Raw genomic sequence first — 5,721 nt, forward strand, 5'->3', positions numbered from 1 at the left:
GTGGTCCTCTGTCCTTGGGATCCTTGGGCACTTATCACTCCTGTTGAACTTCAGTCTGCAGTGTAACAGTTGCTTACACTCTATCTCCCCCAGTAAGTTGTGAGCACTGGATTCTCATTCCTGAGCATAAGGCATGGTGTTCTGTAGCAATCCATAAATATCTGATGAATGAATTAATGCATGAAAAGAATTCAGGCCAGATGCAGTGGCTCATGCCTGTAATCTCAGCTCTTTGGGAGACCGAGACGAAAGCGTCACTTGAGGCCAGGAATTTGAGACCAGCCTGGCCAACATAGTGAAATCCCATCTCTACTACAAATACAAAAATTGGCTGGGTGTGGTGGCACATGCCTGTAATCCCAGCTACTTCTGGAGGCTGAGGCACGAGAGTCACTTGAGCCTGGGGGGCAGAGGTTGCAGTGAGCTGAGACTGCACCACTGTACTCCAGCCTGGGGGACAAAGTGAGACTCTCTCTCAAAACAAACAAACAAACAAACAAAAAATGAAAGAGAAGAATTCATTGATGAATCCACACTATGGAATGAGCTATGAGTACTTTACTAGACAGTTAGCTTAAACAAATGTAGTAATATAAGTCTGCGAAGATCATTGGTCTACTATTAACTTGTTTTCCTCACTATGAAATTGGTAAGCTCTTCAGTGGAGAGAGGCCAGAAGAATTCATTCTGCCCTGGCTCCATATACCCTGACAAATTTTCTTTTTTGGCCCTAGTATTGCATTGTCCCAAAGCCTCTTGTCAATGCCTCACTCCTCTGAATCCCACACTTGTGTGCACTGGAATGGGTTCTTTCCTTTATGAGAATTTTAATAGAAATTTTTAAGACTTCTCAGTCTATCTGAATGAAGTTGTACAAAGTTTACAATTTAAGGATGATCCTATTTCAATGACCTGGACTCTTGGTGTTTTTAATTTGCTATTGCTATTGTAAGACCTCTGTGTTGCCTGACCTTGAAGAAGCCTGATTTCCTTTATTGTGCCTTCTGCAGAAAGCAGAGTTCCGCTGCCTCTTCCTGGGGCATTGTTTTCTCTGTTCCATTCTGTCTCTTAGTTTTATGCAGGAGCATTGGCAGATATAATCAAAACCACCACCACCACCACAACCCCTATGCTAAGTATTCTATCCATATTTAATATTTTTATTTTCACTTAAACATTTTTTTTGGTAAAAAATATGTAATGCTTCATGAACTTGTGTGTCATCCTTCAGCAGGGGCCATGTTAATCATCTTCTCTTATCATTCCAATTTTAGTATATGTGCTGCCAAAGTGAGCACTCCATCCATGTTTATTCATGGAATCCTCACAACGCCTATGGAGTAGGTGCCGTAATTATAAACTTCTTTTTGCAGATGAGGAAACTGAGGCATAGAAAGACCGATTTGCTCAAGGTCACATCTAGGGACCCTTGTGGTCTAGCTCCAGGACATTACACTCACCTAGATTTTTCTCGGGACCTCTGTGTGTTACACTAGCAAATATTCTGCATCCTCCACCATCCTCGCTGTAGCAGCCAGAGCTTTTTTATGTCATACTGACCTTCATGTGGACTTTATAGACAGAGCCATGAAAGCAAAATGCTTTCCTTTCATGTGGTCTTCATTTCTTCAGTCTGCCTTTCCTTCTTGCTCAGTCAGCCCTTGACCTTGTGCTGAGTGATCCGTGGGTATTCGGCACTTTTCCCAGTCATAAGAGAATCCTGCTGGAGGAAGGATGATGTGATAGTATGAAGCAGTGGGGGTTAAGTTTAGGGTGCGGCATGTTGGGGGGCCTGTTGGGAGAAATACAGTGAGAAAATGTCTGAGACCCTTTGGTAAAATATTGCAGAATCATGTAGGCTTCGTACCATCCGTCTCTATCACTGTTTAGAGTTTTCAAAAACAGAAACAGTTTTGTGAGCCAGGTGGGGTAGGAATTATCATTATTATTTATTTTTTTGCTGAAAACCGCAGCTCAGAAAGCAAAATGATTGGCTGTAGGTCATCCAGCTACTAAGCAGAGAAGCAGGTTTAGCACTTCTGTTTCCTTTCCCCACAGCGCCCTGTTTCTCTGTGATTGTACAAGCAGACAATGAACAAAAACTAACATCTTCTGTCTTCATAATTGAAACTTTACTTTTGTTGCTTTCCCAGAAAACAAATGAAAAATGAACTTCAGTCCCTGTTGACTGGCTTGGCTATTGCTACTACCTTTCCTCTCACTGACAAATTCTAGTGTGTTAGGGCGGTGATTGTGATGAGCAACTTCAAAGGGGCCAAAGCTCTGGTTGCTGGACCAGTGATCAAATCGTTTTGTCTGGAAATCCAGCTGACTCGTACATGAGTCTGGATTATTGAACCCAACTGGCTAGTATGACTGCAAGAATGTCACCTTATTGCTCTGTTCTTATTTCCATCTCTTTTCCAGGCTATGGGGAATTATTATATGCTGCTTGAAGTATAGTGAAGTAGGAAAAGAAAGATTGTTTTGAAATTTCCAAATGACTTAATTTACTTCCATCCTGCCATGGAACATTCCACCACGTGTTTGTGTGATATTCACTTTTACTTTCCCCTCTCCATCCTTCACCAGGTGTTATTGTTTTCAGCATAAGAATGTATTATTTTTAATTTTTTGAGACTAGAGTTTCACTCTTATCACCTAGGCTGTAGTGCAATGGCACAATCTTGGCTCATTGCAACCTCCGCTTCCCGGGTTCAAGCAATTCTTCTGCCTCAGCCTCCCAAGTAGCTGAGATTACAGGCACCTGCCAGCGTGCCTGGCTAATTTTTGTACTTTTAGTAGAGATGGGGTTTCACCATATTGGCTAGACTGGTGTCGAACTCCTGACCTCAGGTGATCTGCCTGCCTCGGCCTCCCAAAGTGCTGGGATTACAAGCGTAAGCCACTGACCCTGGCCCGGAATGTATTATTTTTATATAAAATGGCCTGCAAAAAATTAACTCTACTCTATTATTGTTATTATTACTATTTTTAACAGAGGGTCTCACTGTGTTAACCAGGTTAGAATGCAGTGGCACGATCTTGGCTCACTGCAACCTCTGCCTCCTGGGCTCATGCGATCTTCCCAACCCAGCCTCTCTAGTAGCTGAGACCACTTTTGTATGCCACTACTTTTGGCTAATTTTTTAAAGGTTTTTGTAGAGACAAGGTCACACTATATTGCCCAGGCGGGTCTTGAACTCCTGGGCTCAAGTGATCCTCCCTTCTTGGCCTCCCAAAGTGCTGGGATTACAGGAGTGAGCTATTGTGCCCTGCCAACTCTGCTTTAATTGTAACTTAAGCCTCCAAAGTGGAATGAAGACTAAATGCCAAATTTGCTTTATAGTAAGGGAGAAAAAACCACACCCAACTATAAGCAATCTTTACATTTCTTCTTCTATTCACTTGTATACATTGTCTATTTTACCTAAAGGAAAAGTTCTTTATATTCATTTTAATTCACTAAAACTTTGTTCCATGCCTATTTTTGGCTTTTTCCTGGTTAAGTGTCCAAACAATGAGACACAGTGTCCACCCTCACATAGCTGACAGATTTTGAGAAATGAAAAAAAGTTGGTTTTCCAAAGATTCTCTGGAGGCAGAAACAGGATTGTGACACACACAGAATTGAAGGGCTTCTACGCACATCTCTTTCCAGTAGTGCTTTGCCAGCCCCCATGGTGTCTGTCCCTGTGCAGAAGTAGGTTGCTGGTCATCCGGATGTTCTGACTCTGGAAAATGCTGCCATCTCCAGCTCTTTCTCTGGCTGGTCCAGCTCACTGCTCATTTGAGCCAACAGTATAACCCTGTTATACTCTCACACATTGATTACAAAGCAGAGGTACTTTGTGTTTTCCCTGCTTTATAGGAACGCTTCAAATTATAAATTGTAAAAAAAAATAAGTAGACAAATAAAAAAACAAAATTCATTCACTTTTTATATTGCAACTCCCTTTTTTTTAGAATTCCCACTAGACTTTAAGTTTAAGTTAAGCTCCCTGAGGTCAGGGACTGGGTCTCTCTTATTTCATCTCCTGCTGCCTATGCCCAGTGCAGAGCCTGGTCCATGTTATCCACTCAATAAATATTTTGCTAAATGCAAATGGATGACTCCATGACTCAGGCATGCATCTCTGTGAACGTGGCCAAGACAAGCTGAGTGGCACACACCATGCCGTACTAAAAATTATCCCTTCTTCTGACACTGGCTGACTGTCCTTGGAATGTGTTAGTGTGACTTGGCCCTCTCTTCCCTCAAGATGAGTTCATTTCCCAGGAGGCTTCTCAGACCCTCATGAAAGTAGAACCTTGGCAAAGCCACCCTGGGGGCCCTCCAGACTTGGCCAGGTCCTGTCTGGATCCTGGAGTGAAGGCAGCCAGGGCTCAAGCCAGGGTCCAGCTACATAAACAATGACAGCTGGGATGTCAAATGGAAGGACAAGAACTAAGAGAGAGAAAAACAGTTACTTCTGACTGGGAAGGTCAAAGAAGACATCGGGCAGGTGATCAGAGGAATGAACCAGCTGCAGGAGCACAGTCACGGGACACAGAGGAGCACAGTGTTCCTGGGGAGTGGTCAGAGGCCTGCTGTGGAGAATAACTCTGGGAGACAAAAAAATAAAGATTGCTTGGGGACAGTTGTGGATTTTATTCTAGAGGCCAAGAGCAGCAATTTGACCTGAGTTTGGGGAAGCATCACTATGAAAGATGGATTGAGGGGGAGAGTTGGAAAATTGCTTAAAAAGCTCCATCAATAATCCAAGGGAGAGTATTGAAGATAACCAAAGCCAGGGCAATGGGGCTGCAAAGTCCCCTCCATTTGCCAGTATTTACTTATTTTTGTATCCACAACACCTCCAAACCCAGTGTCAGGCCCAGAATAAGAGGTTGGGAAGTATAGAAGACTGAGTAAATAAAGCACAAATAGAGAAGACATTGGAAATGTAGAATCAATGAATCCATAGGTTGTGAGCATATTGGGGTGGGTGAGGGGAAGGCAGAAAATGAAGATAAAATGAAGTTTTGGGTATTATGTCTATGTTGTTGGGACATTCCTACAGGAGTACAACAGAAAGCAGCAGCAGATGGTGTTTGAGAGGATTATGACAACATTTAATGAAGCCTTACTTGGTGGCAGGCATACCTCTAAATGCCTTCTGTGTAGTAACTTATTTCATCCATATGATAACCTTATGCGGCAGATACCATTATTCTTTGACAGATGAGGACACCGAGGCACAGGCAGGTAAGGTAACCTCCTGAAGTCACACAGCTAACAAGTGACACAGCCAGAATTTGAATTTTTGTCTCTTGGATTGGTACCTGTTGTATTGCAGATACCTGTGAAATGCCTGTGGTTAAATCTTGCAGGCCTAGGAAGACAGCCTGCATGCAGCTTTGCAGATGCTCTTTTAGGCCCTTTGGCGTCAACGTCAGTTCTGTGATTCTAACTAGGTCTATTAGTCATGGTCCTTCAGAGAAACAGAATTGACAGGATGTATATGTATGTATATGTATATTCATCCTGTTGTAAATATGTGTATCTATATATCTAATCTATATCTGTATCTAATCTAGATTTATATCTTGAGAAAGAGAGAGAGAGAGAAACATAGGGACGGAGAGAGATTATTTTAAGGAATTGACTTATGTGACTGTGGAAGCTGGCAAGTCTAAAATCTGCAGGGGTGAGCAGGGAGGCTGGAGACGCAGGGAAGA

At 42.7% G+C, this 5,721-nt stretch overlaps 1 non-coding gene across 1 annotated transcript; it reads right to left on the reverse strand.

Annotated features, from left to right (window-relative positions):
• Positions 1-1,189: 1,189 nt before the first annotated feature.
• Positions 1,190-1,298, reverse strand: LOC119621089 (U6 spliceosomal RNA). The gene has a single exon (XR_005237612.1). It is a non-coding gene; the product is annotated as a U6 spliceosomal RNA (small nuclear RNA).
• Positions 1,299-5,721: the final 4,423 nt, after the last annotated feature.

The sequence above is a fragment of the Chlorocebus sabaeus genome, chromosome 7, assembly GCF_047675955.1.
Source record: "Chlorocebus sabaeus isolate Y175 chromosome 7, mChlSab1.0.hap1, whole genome shotgun sequence".
NCBI classification, from domain to species: domain Eukaryota; kingdom Metazoa; phylum Chordata; class Mammalia; order Primates; family Cercopithecidae; genus Chlorocebus; species Chlorocebus sabaeus.